Source organism: Salvelinus sp. IW2-2015, linkage group LG6.1 (assembly GCF_002910315.2).
Source record: "Salvelinus sp. IW2-2015 linkage group LG6.1, ASM291031v2, whole genome shotgun sequence".
Lineage (NCBI taxonomy): Eukaryota > Metazoa > Chordata > Actinopteri > Salmoniformes > Salmonidae > Salvelinus > Salvelinus sp. IW2-2015.
In genome coordinates this window covers 15,147,843-15,165,394 of record NC_036845.1, presented here as the reverse complement: position 1 = coordinate 15,165,394, position 17,552 = coordinate 15,147,843, and the positions used below count along the sequence as shown (strand labels likewise).

The 17,552-nt window shown below is 42.6% G+C and overlaps 2 pseudogenes; one reads left to right on the top strand and one right to left on the bottom strand.

The window, feature by feature from the left end:
• Positions 1 to 4,609, top strand: part of LOC139027840 (B-cell receptor CD22-like) — a 9,136-nt pseudogene extending 4,527 nt beyond the window's left edge.
• A 6,349-nt stretch (positions 4,610 to 10,958) lies between these two features.
• Positions 10,959 to 17,249, bottom strand: LOC111964674 (myelin-associated glycoprotein-like; annotated as a pseudogene).
• Positions 17,250 to 17,552: the final 303 nt, after the last annotated feature.

Genomic DNA, 17,552 nt, shown 5'->3' with positions numbered 1-17,552 from the left:
AGGACTGTGTGGCCATGTACGCCTCCAGCTCAATCATCAAGTTTTCAGACGACACAACAGTAGTGGGCCTGATCACCAACAATGACGAACAGCCTACAGCGGAGGAGGTGAGGCATTCGGAGTATGGTGTCAGGAAAACAACCTCTCACTCAACGTCAACAAAAAAAAGGAGATGATTGTGGCCTTCAGGAAACACAGAGGGAGCACCCCCCCGAACCACATCGAAGGGACAGCAGTGGAGAAGGTGGAAAGTTTTAAGTTCCTGGGCGTACACATCACAGACAAACTGAAATGGTTCACCCAAACAGACAGTGTTGTGAAGAAGGCGCAGCGGCGCCTTTTCAACCTCAAGAGGCTGAAGAAATTTGGCTTGTCACCTAAAAGCCTGACAAACTTTTACAGATGCACAATCGAGAGCATCCTGTCGGGCTGTATCACAGCCTGGTATGGCAACTGCACCGCCCTCAACCGCAACGCTCTCCAGAGGAGTGTGTGGTCTGAACGCATCACCAGGGAAAACTACCTGCCCTCCATGACACCACAGCACCCGATGTCACAGGAAGGCCAAAAAGATCATCAAGGACAACAACCACCCAAGCCACTGCCTGTTCACACCACTATCACCCAGAAGGCGTGGTCAGTACAGGTGCATCAAAGCTGGGACCGAGAGATTGAAAAAACAGCTTCTATCTCAAGGCCATCAGACTGTTAAACAGCCATCACTAACATTGAGTGGCTGCTGCAACAATACTGACTCAACTCCAGCCACAATTTTAATGGAAAAATTGATGTAATCAATTTATCACTAGCCACTTTATATAATGTTTACATACCCTACATTACTCATCCCATAATTGTATTGCTCGGTGCGTCACCGTTGCATTGTGGGAAATGTAGTATTGGTGCGTGTAAAAGATCTGCGGGCTGCCGGCTTGCTGCGGTCTGCGGGCCGGTTCTAATAATAAATCAAGATCATCCCAGGGGCCGTAAAAAACCTTCTCGCGGGCCGGATGTGGCCCGCGGGCCTTGACTCTGACACCCCTGATCTACTGCATCTTGCCATCTTGATGTAATGTATCACTAGCCACTTTAAACAATGCCACTTCATATAATGTTTACATACCCTACATTACTCATCTCATATGTATATACTGTACTCTTACAATCTACTGCGTCTTGCCTATGCCGTTCAGCCATCACTCATTTATATATTTATATGTACATATTCGTATTCATTCCTTTACACTTGTGTGTAGATACTTGTTAGATATTACTGCATGGTCGGAACTAGAAGCATTTCGCTACACTTGCATTAACATCTGCTAATCATGTGTATGTGACAAATAAATTTGATTTGATTTTGATTTGACCAGCTCGGAAACCAGATTGCATAGTGGAGAAGGTACGGTGGGATTCGAAATGATCAGTGATCTGTTTGTTAACTTGGCTTTTGAAGATTTTAGAAAGGCAGGGCAGGATGGATATAGGTCTGTAACAGTTTGGGTCTAGAGTGTTTCCCCCTTTGAAGAGGGGGATGACCGCGGCAGCTTTACAATCTTTGGGAATCTCAGATGATACGGAAGAGAGGTTGAACAGGCTAGTAATAGGGGTTGCAACAATTTCGACGGATCATTTTAGAAAGAGAGGGTCCAGATTGTCTAGCCCAGCTGATTTGTAGCGATCCAGATTTTGCAGCTCTTTCAGAACATCAGCTCTCTGGATTTGGGTGAAGGAGAAGCGGGGGGAGGGGCTTGGGCAAGTTGCTGCAGGGGGTGCTGAGCTGTTGGCCAGGGTWMGGGTAGCCAGGTGGAAAGCATGGCCAGCCGTAGAAAAATGCTTATTGAAATGATRAATTATCGTAGATTTATCGGTGGTGACAGTGTGCAGCTGGGAGAAGGAGCTCTTATTCTCCATGGACTTTACCTTGTCCCAAAACTTTTTGGAATTAGTGCTACAGGATGCAAATTTCTGTTTGAATAAGCTAGCCTTAGCTTTCCTAACGGACTGAGTATATTGGTTCCTGACTTCCCTGAAAAGTTGCATWTCACGGGGGCTATTTGATGCTAATGCGGAACGCCAAAGATGTTTTTGTGCTGGTCAAGGGCAGTCAAGTCTGGAGTGAACCAAGGGATATATCTGTTCTTAGTTCCACATTTTTTAATGGGGCATGCTTACTTAAGATAGTGAGGAAAACACTTTTAAAGAGCAACCAGGCATCCTCTACTGACGGGATGAGGTCAATATCCTTCCAGGATACCCGGGCCAGGTCGATTAGAAAGGCCTGCTCYCTGAAGTGTTTTAGGGAGCGTTTGACAGTGATGAGGGGTGGTCYATTGACCGCTGACCCATTACGCACGCAGGCAATGAGGCAGTGATCACTGAGATCCTGGTTGAAGACAGCAGAGGTGTATTTGGAGGGCAAGTTGGTCAGGATGATATCTAAGAGGGTGCCCATGGTTACGGATTTGGGGTTGTACCTGGTAGGTTCCTTGATAATTTGTGTGAGATTGAGGGCATCTAGCTTTGATAGTAGGYCGGCCGGGGTGTAAGCATGTCCCAGTTTAGGTCACCTAACAGTACGAACTCTGAAGATAGATGGGGGGCAATCAATTCTCATATCGTTTCCAAGGCACAGCTGGGGGCTGAAGGGGGTCTATAACAAGCGACAACGGTGAGAGACTTGTTTCTGGAAAGGTGGATTTTTAGTAGAAGCTCGAATTGTTTGGGCACAGAACTGGATAGTATGACAGAACTCTGCAGGCTATCGCTGCAGTAGATTGCAACTCCGCCCCCTTTGGCAGTTCTATCTTGTCGGAAAATGTTATAGTTAGGGATGGAAATTTCAGGATTTTTGGTGGCCTTCCTAAGCCAGGATTNTGTCGGAAAATGTTATAGTTAGGGATGGAAATTTCAGGATTTTTGGTGGCCTTCCTAAGCCAGGATTCAGACACGGCTAGGACATCCGGGTTGGCGGAGTGTGCTAAAGCAGTGAATAAAACAAATTTAGGGAGGAGGCTTCCAATGTTAACATGCATGAAACCAAGGCTTTTACAGTTACAAAAGTCAACAAATGAGAGCGTCTGGGGAATGGGAGTGGTGTAGGGGGCTGCAGGGCCTGGGTTAACCTCTACATCAGCAGAGGAACAGAGGAGGAGTAGGAAAAGGGTACGGTTAAAGGCTATAAGAACTGGCCGTTTAGTGCGTTCAGAACAGAGAGTAAAGGAGCAGATTTCTGGGCGCGGAAGAATAGATTCAAGGCATAATGTACAGACAAGGGTATGGTAGGATGTGAGTACAGTGGAGGTAAACCTAGGCATTGAGTGACAATGAGAGAGGTTTTGTCTCTAGAGGCACCAGTTAAGCCAGGTGAGGTCACCGCATGTGTGGGGGGTGGAACAAAAGGGCTAGTTAAGGCATATTGGGCAGGGCTGGAGGCTCTACAGTGAAATAAGACAATAATCACCAACCAAAACAGCAATAGACAAGGCATATTGACATTAGGGAGAGGCATGTGTAGCCGAGTGATCATCGGGTCCAGTGACTAGCAATAGACAGGTCAGGGAGCCAATTCAATAGTGCTGCTGCGCTAGGCGAGCTGGAGACATGGTGATTCAGACAGCTGGCGGGCCGGTTAGAGCAGATTGGCATCCGGGGACGTCGCAACGGAAGAGCCTGTTGAAACCACCTCGGACGGTTACGGCGGTAGACCAGTCATGATGGACTGGTCTAGCTCCAGGCTTTCTGATGCTTGCTTCGGGACAGAGACGTTAGCCAGGAGTAGCCTCTCGGATAGCAGCTAGCTAGCTGTGATGATCCGGTGTAAAGGTTCAGAGCTTGRGGTAGGAATCCGGAGATGTGGTTGAGAAAAAGCAGTCCGATATGCTCTGGGTTGATATCGCGCTGTGCATACTGGCAGGAATTGACCGGGCTGAGGCTGGCTGATGTCCGAGTTAACGGTGATAACCGCTAGCAGTGGCTAACTGACTAGTAGCTAGTAGCTAGTTAGCTGGCAAGCTGCTGGTGGGGGTTCCAGTTCTAAAGTATAAAAATAGCAGATCCGTACCTCTTTGGTGCGAAATATATACGAAGAAAACGATATATACACTGGACGGGATGGGACAAGACAAAAACAGACGTCCGACTGCTAAYCCATCTTGGACTAAGAAAAATTAAGATTAATAGATATTATATAAGATATTTTGGTTAGCTTATTCATGATGACTTTTTATACATGGCAGCCTCTATATTCATGTTTTTCTAAGAGTGTTGCATATCTCATTCTCCCCAGATATGCTACCTAAATGTGTGAATCAATGATGATACAGGTCTTAAAAACCATCCTTCAAGATGTGACATTGATTGTATGCATACAGTAAGACAGTATGTAACAACATATTGGTGGCATTGGCATTTAAAGTCACAGTTCTACACAAAATGCCAGACTGTAGCCAAAATGTCTGAARGGTCCAATATTGACACACTTCTCTTTATCGTTTCTCCTCCCTCTCTTCTCTCACCAGAGGAAGTGTCTTCCATGTCCTCTCTCTCGTCCTTCTTTTCTGCTGTGTTCCGCTTGTTTTTTTGACTCATCTTTTTGGTCTACAGGTGAGTCCTCCGTCAACACTCACTCACTTCACTCCTCTTATTTATAAAATACATATATTTCTTAACCATACGTGTTGACTACAGTTAGCAATGACTGGAAACTCACCACAACACCACTGTTTGTGTTAAATATCCACTTTTTGTTTAGCGTTTTTTCAGACACAAGAGAAACAAATCGATCTAMCAGGGGACATCAAATAAACTGCCATGTTGTGTTCACTTTGGTTTTCTGGTACTGTTGCATTTCACAAATACTGCATTATTCTCTTCTATATATTCTGTAGTTCATTTTGTGAAAACCCCTAGTTAATTGTACATGTTTGTGTGTGTGTTTGTGTGTGTGTGTGTGTCATTGTCCGGGCTGGCGTAATGGCACAAGTGAGAACCTGGTGAAGGGGGTGCAGCAGCATCAGACCCCCCGGGGAGCAGCAGAGATCAGCTGTGACCAGACGGCCCGTACCACCCAGAGCCCCTACCCCAACCGCAGCATCCCCATCCCAGCAGGACGTCGTGTCCAGACAGCACGTGAGAGCATCAGGCATGGTGTCACACAGACAAGAACACACTGTAGACAAACACACATGAGCACCCACGTTTGCACGCACACACACACACACACACACACACACACACACACACACACACACACACACACACACACACACACACACACACACACACACACACACACACACACACACACGCGTCTGGATGGGCAGACATACACAAGTCTCAATGAGTTCATTTAGTGACACACACACACACACACACAAACACACTCACAATGAGATTCCATTATACTAGTTACTGTGGATCACCACTACTTTCTGTCTCAGTTTGAACATCTAACGGAAGATATAGTCCTGTCAGCCTTGGCAGAGTGATTCAATTTGTTTGTTATTTCTTTAAAGGTCGACCTCTGACATGTACACTGCGTACAGTGTTCTGAAGGTACCAGGTGGAAAGCAGGTGAGAGAAATCGAACAATGTTGTTGAAGGGGTTAAATATGGAAGAAAGAGGCCTTTATATGCTGTATATACTGTAGCTCTACAGTTTACTCAATCAATGACTATTTACAATCATTCAGTATTCAGTACTCAGTAAGTCATGAATGACTGAGCATAGCATATACATTGTACAGTCATGAATGAAGGGATGAATGAACTATTTCAATACTTTACATTATTTAAATGCAATCCGTCTAATTTATTCAGGGTCTTTCACCTAGCCATCCAATCGGAAACAAAGATGGACACACAGGACACAKGCAGGAACATGAAGTCAACTATGCCTCGCTGCAATTCAGGGGCCAGGAGATGTAAGATTGACAAWTTTTCTGAGAATGTGGGGAAGGCAGATGAAACCAGAATAGGTTCAAATTAAAACACATCACATTGGCATCCCGAGTGGTGCAGCGGTCTAAGGCACTGCCGATCTGGGTTCCACCCCGGGCTGTGTTGAAGCCGGGCGCGACCACGAGACCATGAAGTGGCGCACAATTGTCCCAGCGTCGTCCGGGTTAGGGTAGGGCCGGCCGGCCGGGATGTCCTTGTCCCATCGCGCTCTAGTGACTCCTTGTAGCTGCTGAGAGCATGCACGCTGAATTCGGTCTCCAGCTGTACAGTGTTTCCTCTGTCACGCTGGCTTCCGGGTTAAGCGAGCAGTGTGTCAAGATACAGTGCAGCTTGGCGGGGTCGTGTTTCGGAGGACGCATGGCTCTCGACCTTCGCCTCTCCCGAGTCAGTACGGGAGTTGCAGCGATGAGACAAGACTGTAACTACCAATTGGATACCACGAAAAAGGGGTAAAAAGTACCAAAAAATTATTATAATAATAATAATACTTTTTGACATTGACAGCTACAGTACAGTATCCATTTTAGGGCACCCCCAGGCTCAAGCCTAACCTTTTGAGGCTGATGGTGTCCTAAAATGGACACCGTACTACAGTACCACAGAGAGCATTCTTCAGTCATTCCAAARAGTGAATGCATATGATGTGGGAAAACATACAAATGACCGAAAATACATCCTACATTTATATTATCCTACACTAAWGTAGTAATGTATTGAATCCACTACCGCGAAAATTACTCTAGTAGTCTACCAAAACGTACATAGGGAAATAACCTGATGTGACAACAAGTATGAATCAAACGCCTACAATGACACAACTTGTCTTCCAGGGGTAGCTTGGGTCCTAGAGACCAAGCGAGAGAMGGTGACGTCTATGCTAAGGATGCCAAGCCAAAGCTGAAGGAAAAGGACAGTAAACCGTAATAACAAATGTGTAAACCAAAACAATGGGCAACATCACACAGTTAGTTACACAGTAACTTCTTTGGTCACCAGAATGTTATTATTCAGCTTTACACTGTAACTGCAGCTAGGATAGGCCTGCATATAATAATGAGTGCTTTTTATTAAGGAAACTAGTCAAATTATGATTCAATTGAATTATTTGAATAGTTACTCTGTAACTATAACAGCTGAATATAAAGTTAAACTGAACATTTTGAATGGAAACTTTGAAGTGATGTGTCATAATCACTTTGTTGCAAATCTACTAACAAACCAAAACGCCACTGTTGCTGATACAGGACATTGAGGTAAGAGTACACAGAGATCCTGTAAATTATGTAATTCTATTGGTGGTGCATCTTACATCATAGAAAATGTGTAGTAGGAGAAATACTGATGGGGGAAAAAAGCAAGAGGACGTTTAGAAGGACGTTTGTACAGGCAGTCCAGCAGTAGCAGAAGGGATATCACAACGGCAAAGAAAATGGGAAAATGACTTCATGTGTTTTACTGGACCTTGATGTTAGCACTTGATAGTTTGGAAAAGGCTAATTAACTCACACAGCCTTAAYATATTTGCTAAGAATAAAAGTCCATATTATGTCAAGTACAGCTCAAATAAGCAAAGAGAAATTACAGTACATCATTAATTTAAGACACGAAGGTCATTCAATCTGGAAAATTTCAATAACTTTGAAAGTTTCTTCAAGTGCAGTCGCAAAAACCATCAAGCGCTGTGATGAAACTGGCTCTCATGAGGACAGCCACAGGAAAGGAGACCCAGAGTTACCTCTGCTGCAGAGGATAAGTTCATTAGAGTTAACTGCACCTCACTTTGCAGCCCAAATAAATGCTTCACAAAGTTTTGCTGCGAATTGCTGCAAAGAAACCACTACTAAAGGACACCAATAAGAACAAGAGACTTGCTTGGCCAAGAAACACGAGCAATACACATTAGACCAGTGGAAATCTGTCGTTTCCACCGTGAAGCATGGAGGAGGAGGTGTGATGGTGCTTTGCTGGTGACACTGTCACTGATTTATTTAGAATTCAAGGCACACTTAACCAGCATTGCTACCACAGCATTCTGCAGTGATACACCATCCCATCTGGTTTGCGCTTAGCGGGACAATCATTTGTTTTTCAACAGGACAATGACCCGAAACACATCTCCAGGCTGTGTAAGGGCTATTTGACCAAGAAGGAGAGTGATGGAGTGCTGCATCAGATGACCTGGCCTCCACAATCACCCAACCTCAACCAAATTGAGATTGTTTGGGATGAGTTGGACCGCAGAGTGAAGGAAAAGCAGCCAACAAGTGCTCAGTATATGTTGGAACTCCTTCAAGACTGTTGGAAAAGCATTCCTCATGAAGCTGGTTGAGAGAATGCCAAGAGTGTACAAAGCTGTCATCAAGGCAAAGGATGGCTACTTTGAAGAATATAAAATATATTTTCAACACTTTTTGGTTACTACATGATTCCAAATGTGTTATTTCATAGTTTTGATGTCTTCACTAATATTCAACAATGTAGAAAATAGTAAAAAATTAAGAAAACCCCTTGAATGAGTAGGTGTGTCCAAACTTTTGACTAGTGCTTTATATCTGGATTGTTAGCAATAAAAACACATTAATGTACCGGTAGTTGCCTTAACTGTACTTTGAAATTACAAGTCAGTCAAGACCAAAATGGCAGGAAACAGAATTTATTGACGTCATTCAAAGTGGGTTTGAACATCGTGTGTTACATCAATGCAATATGTGCTTACTTGGCTGTCAAAATAGAAATGCTTCACTGTTTAGGAATTTCCCATATTTCAGGATGTGCTATTGTGTAGATGCTATGCAACTGACACCATGTTTTAATATTTGTTCAACATCGTAATGTACATCATTACTGTCTTTTTACTTTACATAATTACTGAATCATGCTGAAATTACTGACTGCTTGTAACCTGTATTCACCTGTAATCATTGTAAATACATTTTCAAAAAAAGAAAAAACAATAATAACAAAAATACAACATGTTGAAGTGATTCATAACCATCACACACATTTTGTAAGTTCATAAATACACATTTTCTGTAACACTAAGTTACATATTCATAGAAGAGGAACAACTCAGGGAAAAACAAACAAAAATATCACACTTTTAAAAACTGTTGCGAGATTAAATGGAATTAATTGAAAATGTATGTAAGGAATGACACTAATCTATAAAAACACAGTTAAAAAGTCAGAATAAAAGAACATACACAGAGCCTAGTGAAAGTCTACACACCCCCTGCACAGTCTTTACATTTTTCTGCCTTAAAAAAAAAACATTTGATTGTTTTCCTACCGATGTACACAACTTACTCAAGATTTTAAAAGTGAAAGAATAATGATGAAACATTTTCCAAATGAATAAATAAAAACATTTAACGGAGCTGTCTTAATTACGTATGTTTTCACAACCCAGAGTAAATTCTTGGTGGAAGCACCTTTGGCAGTCATTAGGGCTGTGAATAATTTTGAATTAGATTCTAACAACTTTGCACACCTCATAGGGCAACATATACACATTGTTTTTGTCAAAACTTCTCAAGCCCAGTAAATTTGGTTTGGAGTCATTGATGGACAGCAATATTCAAACCTTGGGCTGGATTCAATCCGTATCGCTGAAGTATCACAGAAGATCTACTTAAAAATGTAATTTCTGATTGAGCCGACATTTGCAGCGTTTAACGTGAATGCAGTCTCCGCGAACGCGGGAACATTGCCTTTAAATTTCCATCAAGCTTTAACACGGACCTTCCGGAGACAGTACAGGTGCATCAAAGCTGCGACTGAGAGACTGAAAATAAGCTTCTTGATTTGATTTTCATTTGGTTTGACTTCGGCGATACAGATTGAATCCGGATTGAACCCAGCAGATTTAAGTCAGGACTGAGACTGGGCCATTCAGAAACACTCAACAGGTATTGGAAAGCCATTCTTGTTTGTCTTTGAGATTAAAATGTGTGTAATTGACTCGCTGAAAAATAGAACTCTATCCCAGTGTTTGGTATTCAGAAGACTGAGGGAGGGTTTCTAACGTTTTATCTGGGCTTTGCTCCTTTCATATTTATTACGATCCTGACAAACTCCCCAATCCCTGCCGGGGTCAAGCATACCAATAACACGATGTTGCCGCCACAAACAGGAGGATCAACAACATTGCATTCACTCCACATTACTGGCCTGTATAGAAAAGTAAAAAGGAGGAAGCCTGTGTTTTTTTTTTTTTTAACTCCAAATCATCCATTCTGTTTGCAACAAGGCTGTTAAGTAATACTGCAAGAAAACACGGCAAATAAATACACTTTTTGGCCTAAGTTAAAAACCACAGGCCAAATCCAGAACTACACAACACAGAGTGAAACCCTCTGTATTTTCAAGTATTGTGGATTGTACTGACATATCTGCTTTACAATCAGTGACAAGGTTTGAATATTGCTGTCCACTAATGACTCCCAAACCAAATTTACTGAGCTTGAGCTATTTTGACAAAAACAATGGGTGTGTGTTACCCTAAGAGGTGTGCAAAGTTCGTAGAATCTTATTCAAAATGATTCACAGCTATAATAGCGGCCAAAGGTGCTTCCACCAAGTATTACCTCTGGGGTGTGAAGACATATGCAATCAAGACATCTTTGTTTTTTTTGTTCTATTAAATTGTTTAAGAAAAAATGGTATAGTTGTTCTTTCACTTTGAAAATGTGGAGTTGGTTGTGTAGATCAGCAGGACAAAATCTAATGTATTCCCTAATTGGATTTAATTTTAAGCCAAATCCACTAATTTGAAGGGGTGTCCACATACTTGTATACTTGTACATATTGTGTATATAGAGATGAAAATCTAACTAATGAACAGACACTGTAGAATAACTGGTGTTAAAAAAAGGTGCTTCTACAGTTTGAAAGGTGACGATGATGTCTCTGCAGTGCATTATGGGTGATTTTTCATAACCTTGCACTTGCTTATCTGCACAAGCTTTACTCCCTCTATACAGCAGTTTACTGTGCCTTTATGCTCTCCTCCTCTTCCTCTTATCTAACTGAGGTTTTCCCTAATTTGCCTCAGATATGACCTGACCATGACATATGTTCCCATACCTTACCTCCTCTTCACCATTAGAGGAATCTTTCTACTTAGAAAGCAGTGTCACCTCATCCATAGCGGTTTCTGCTGTGTTGTGCTGCTCAGATTGTCCCAGTGGGGCCTCTGTAGACTCCTGGACATTGAGGGCAGAATTAGTCACACCCTGTAGCTCTGGCAGCGCAGAATCCTTTGCAACTTCTTCCCCATCACTCTCGTGTCCTGCCTGGGTTTCTTCTAAGACTTTAGCTCCATGGTCTTCAGCGTGATCCCCCTGCTCCAGAGCAGGATTGGCCTCCTTCTTCCCAGCCCCTCCCTCGATACTACCTGTGGAGTGCAGACGGATCACTGCGTACTCTGTCGTTTTGGAGGCGACTCCCCTGATCTCTCCCTCCCCCTCCCCCTGCTTGGCCACCTTGGCCTGGAGTTTGGAGAAGTTCAAGTTGGCGTAGTGGAGTAGGTCTGTGTCGTCAATTTCCCTGTCCACTGTCCTGTTGGGTCCGAGGGCCTCATCCAGCATGGCTTTATTGGCATAGACATTGTCCTCTTCCTGAAAGAAGGTCTGAGGGGTAAGCATCACATTAGAGGGGTTTAATAAGCTTACTGGCAGAGTTTTTTATGTGGACTCCTATTAGCTGTAACTGCCTGGTGTCCACACAAAACACAATGCAAAACAATCATATGAGCAAATCAACCACTGGATAGGAAAGGGCTAGTTGTTAGTTAGTTGTTTAACATGAGATCCAGACAATATGGTTGCAAAAGACTCAATTACAGTAATGAACCACTGCAGCGTAAACTAACTTGAGTTCCTCTTCATGCACACAGTTGATTTTTGCATATTTACATTTTTATTTCCACCAGCCAAGCTACCTCCAATCTTTCACTGCAACAAAAATACCAGTGCTGAAATGTGTGCGGCATCTAGGATATGTAATAGGGTGTTCATGCACACTCTTCTGTGAAATATGTATATCCATGCCTTTCCACATTGTTAGACTGTAAGCACATACACATGTGCAATGTCGGAATGTTAGTGTAGTTACTTACCTCATCAGTCACTATGAACTCTGCTGTGTCCTGGCTTTTGTTTGGTGACTGCCTGGCTCTCCTATGCCTGAGAGCAAAACAACAGAGATGTTAAGATAATGTCGTCAAATACCAGTCCAGACAAAAAGTGGACCAATCTATCCAAAGGTCTTTTACATTATCGTACCTGCCCTGGCCCCTGTGTCAGTCACTTACATGCAGACGAGAAGCAGTGGGATACATAGGAGCATCATCACTCCTGCCCCCACACCAGCCCCGATCAACAGAGAGATTAGGTGGAAACCTGCACGATCACAACATAGAGAAAACGAATGAGGTGTAAAACAAGCACCGCCATTCCTTCTTTGTATTAAAAATATTTTTACTATATACATAGAGAACATTGAACAGAACAAGGCTATGTCAATAACTACATTTTGACAAAAAATAAAGATATAACCTTATAGTTCCAAGCTCTTGAATGGTTAGTGGGACCGGGGGGACTGTTAGGAACTAATTCTGGTGTAGAGCAGGACAAAAGTCTCCTAACTGTACCTTCGTATGTTTTCATTGATGTTAAGTTAAATGAGAAGCTGTCAAAACCATCAATGTTGGAGCTGAGGCAGACCAGACTCGGTATTTCCTCTTCCTGTGATTGGCGGATGGTGAGGGAGCTCCTCAGGCCTGCTCGGCCCATTGGCTCCTCCCTGATGATGGTGTTAGTGGAGTGATTGACAGACTCTCCAGCCAATTGCCACACCACTGTGGGAGCAGGGTTTCCAAAGCTATCACAGAAACATCTGATCTGAGAGGTAGCTGAAATCCTGATGCAGCGAGAGGTGTTCTGGATCTCTGAAGCAACTACAATGAACAGACAGGGAGGACACAATTATTGTTAATAGTTCATTCACATTAATGAGTGATTGCGATTCATAATCAGTAGAATAAACACCGTACAGTACATACATGTTACATCGATACTGATTGCTTCAGAGGTCTGCAGTCCATGGACATTCTGAGCCTCACAGTTGTACTGTTCATTTGAAAGCCTGGTTACATTGAAGATGCTGAGGTTCTCTTCAGACCCTACAAGGTCCTTCTCCCATCCCTCAACTCTGTACCAGGTGTAGTTATTCACTGCTGGGTTGGCATTGCTGCTGCAGGTCAGAGTCACAGAGCTGCCCTCTGCTACTGAGCTAGAGGGACTGACTGACACTGAGGTGTTCTTGGGGGGATCTGGAAGAAAACAGTGCATTATACACTTCTCAACAGTGGTGTTAGTCTGCCTATCCATACTTCCCATGCTACATGTCTGTAATTATATACAATAAAGCCAGCTGTGAGCCAGATTCAGTTGCCATACCTAAGCCAGATCATTTCCACAATAAGGGCCAAACCTGGGCTGGCATATAGATGTGGCCCAGTTACTACTTTGCGCCGTATCCAACTTGATAGGCTAGGTCTAGCTTTTTCATGGCAATGATCTGGCTAAGTTATGGCAATCAAACCTGGCCCACCTTTGGACCGTAATTCCAAGTGTTTACTAGGCCACATAAACACGCCGGAGGATTGTAAATGGGGGKTGGATTTGGGCAATAATAATTTTGCTTTCTAGGTTTGTCTTCGGAAACTCTTCAGTTGAGATAAAACACAAATCTTGACTAGATTGCCAATGGCAATACAGAACAAACAGCCATGCATAAACATATTCACACTGCCATACAAACTCAACAACAGGCTTCAGTGATGGAGAGCCATTGACACACACAGTAAAGATTCATGGTTGTCACGCAACAGGACAATGGCTCACTGTCATTGGACCAGACAGTCTGGGCACTGGCGTGAACCCATGACCCAGACGTTGGCTACACACCAGGTGTGGCTGGTCACAGCAGCTGGATGTGTGCCTCAACACAGAGTCATATTCAACCAGTTATAAATAGACTGTTTATAGCATCTTGGTAACACTTTACAATAAGGTTATGGATTAGCATCAACTATATTAGTGAAAGGTTCTACATGTACCGTTTCAAAATGATGGCTAAAATATGACATGTTCCTTTACCATTAGTAAATGATTACCAAATGCATTGACACAATTTAACGATACATTGGTTGATGCCAAATAATATAGCTTTATGGTAAAGTGTTAGCAGCGTCTTGATGCTTCTATGTTTCTGTTCCTACACTAGGAGCTATACTGTATTATACCCAGGGATGGAAATTAAGCTAGCACGCTAACCCGTGGCTAGTACTTTTCAGACCGGGCTAGTAGAAAATGTGCCCGACTAGCCCGCCAGCTACTGACATTTTGTCTTTTCAAATATTGCGTGGCACATATTTTGGACCCAGGCTAGTAAAAATTGCAGTCTTCTATCCTGGCTGGCCAGTGCCCCAAATCCTTAAATTACATCCCTTATCATACCATTGCAAAAGTATAATGTATATAACTTACATTGAATATCCAGCTGAACAACTGTGGCTTTTTCCGTACCAAGTGCATGCAGTGCTTCACAGCAGTACTCCCCACTATCACTTGCTTTACTGTCTAAGGTGAAGCTCTCTCCAGATCCTAAAGTGACAGCCTCAGGCCCATTGATTTTGTACCAGGTGTAGTTTTTCACTGCTGGGTTGGCATTGCTGTTGCAGGTCAGAGTCACAGAGCTGCCCTCTACCACTGGACCAGAGGGACTGACTGACACTGAGGTGTTCTTGGGAGGGTCTGGGGGAAAGAAACAATAGATATTGTATATCAAGAGTCAATTTAGTGTGTGTTATGATACTGTCCATAGTTGAAAATATTGTTCATATTTGGTTTCATTGTGTACATACATATTCCATCTAGTTGAATGACAGATGAGTTCTCGGCTCCATGGTCATTGATGGTTTCACAGTAGAAATAACTGTCATCTGCTGGTACCTGGACAGTTAGCATTCTGCTAGCCCCCACTGTTGAAACCTGTTCTCCAATAACTCTGTACCAGTTGTAGCGCCCCACTGCTGGGTTGGCATTGCTGCTGCAGGTCAGACTCACAGAGCTGCCCTCTAACACTGAACCAGAGGGACTGACTAACACTGAGGTGTTCTTGGGAGAGTCTGAGGGAGAGTGCACAGAAAGTTGTCAAATTCTATAGAAATAAATAACTTACTATACATGAATCAAATTGACCATGCATGAATCAACTTACAAAGAACAGTGACTGTCAGATACGTTTTGGATGATTTATCACTCTTGCCAGCTTGTCGTTGGTACAGCGCAGTGCAGGAGATCTTCTCTCCATGGTGGACATGTGAAGCGGTAAAGTTCAGGAGAGAAGTTATGACTTGATTCGGAGTCTCCTGCAAATCCTCCACACTGTCACTCAGTGTGGGGGTCCATGTCAGAGTTGGAGGGAGTGAGGGACAGGGGGCTGCAGCAGAGCAGATCAAACTCACTGAGGTCCCCTCCATCACATCCACTGTTGCTGGACTTAGAGTGGGTTTGGATGGATACTCTGAGGGAGTAAAAAAAAAAAACTTTTATTACATGAGCAGTGCATTAAATACAGCCAGTTCAAAACTGCAACTTAAATGAACACAACACATCACAACACACACAACACAGAAATAGCATATTCTAATGATACTCTACCTTTTACATCAATTGTGACACGTCCTGGAAAATTATATTTCAGACCATTGTCACATTCAAGTCTGAAACAATAGTAGTCATTGAAATAAGATGTGACGTCATTCAGGATTGTGGTGCATTCCTTCTGCTGCAAGTTCCCAGTTAGATTCCCTTGAATGGTGTTTAAGCCTGTTCCTGTGAGACTAGAATCAAACACGTGTACTCCTCTCCATCCTTTCCTCCATATTCCTTTACATGAAGCTGTGAGGGACGACTCATATCCAGATCCCAGTGTAAATGAGCAGGGAATGGCCACACAAGATCCACTGAGAGCCTCTATATTCTGAGGCACCAGAGCTGCAAAGTCTAGGCACAGAACACCTGAAATACACACAACAAACTATTAGACGGGGGTGTTAGGTTCTTTTCAACTTCACTAGGTTGTTGATTTTTCCTACAAACCGTAAAAGAATATGTTGGCTAGTTGTTTAGCGAATAATCTGGCTGGTATTTTGGGGGGGGATGTAGCAATGCTAGTAGACATGGAATGTATAAACTATCGCTTTAAAAACCCAGTGCAAACGTTTTTATCTCAATATGACATTATTTCTGGCTAACAATAAAGCAACTTACTGTAATAGTTTTTAAAAATGTTTTGACATTTTTTATTTCTCAAGCAAGAATTTTGCTAGGACTGTCTTAGAGTGGGGAAGGGAACACAATAGTGCATTAACCACAGTGTGGATCAATCCACCTGAGCAGAGAATGGATATGCAACCTTAAAACGAAGTTATTGGCAGAGAGGTTTTGAAACGCTCTTTGTTATTGGTCTATTAACTTTACCACCCTGGTGATGTCACCAGGGAAGCCAAAACTCCACCCACGCAAAACCTGCTGTTTAGAAGGTCCTGTATTTCAACCAGCAACTATCAGGAAATAACACCAATCACATTTTTACAGTGTTAGTTCATCAGCTGTTGTATAAATATGATACAAAACACAGGAAAAACTGAATGTTGACTGCGCTGGGCTTTTAATAAGGATCAGAACACTAACCATGTTTCCATCCACAGTTTTCATGAGTAAAGTCATATCGTATAAAAAGGTTTAGGTTTACATTCAATTGGCGACAGGTTTTCATGCGAATATTCTAAAATCCGATAAAGAAAATATGTGCAATTTCCCACCAGTGGTGTGTTTCCACCAAATTGACTTATACAGATAGAAATCAGTGCATGATGTCATAGTGCACACAACATGTACTTTTTCACTTACATTTTCATGTACCAAATAAAAATCAAAAGTTCATAGTGTTTCCATCGCATTTTCAACTCATATTTTCTTTATGCAGATTTTTTAATATTCACTTGAATATTCCCATCCCGTCAATTGGATGGGAACCGAGCTACAGATAACCTATCAAATGTAAATGGTAACGTGCAATGGGAGACGCAAGAAAGCAGTGCAATCAGACCCCGCCTTTCCCACAGCAACCCACCTTGCAGTAGATAACCAATGAGGATGAGTCTTTCAGCTCCTGTGATGTGCATGATTCTCTGTATCAGAAATGGCCAGATGAGCTCACTGTCTGGACAGACAGACACACACATTCAGTACATTGTCTTCATTTTTTTAAACATAAAACTAACAGTGAAAATAACTTTTAATTAAAGTTAAACACATCAAAATGTTGACATTTTAGTTTTGATTTGTCATTAATAGAATGACTCCACACAGATTTTGATTGTAGGGAACTGAAACCACATTGACCCTATGCTCCACAATGTTGACATGTTGGCTACACCACCATAATTTGTATCGGAATGAGATTTGAATCATAGTAATATGAACATATTTCTCACATAATAAATATAGAATAAAAAA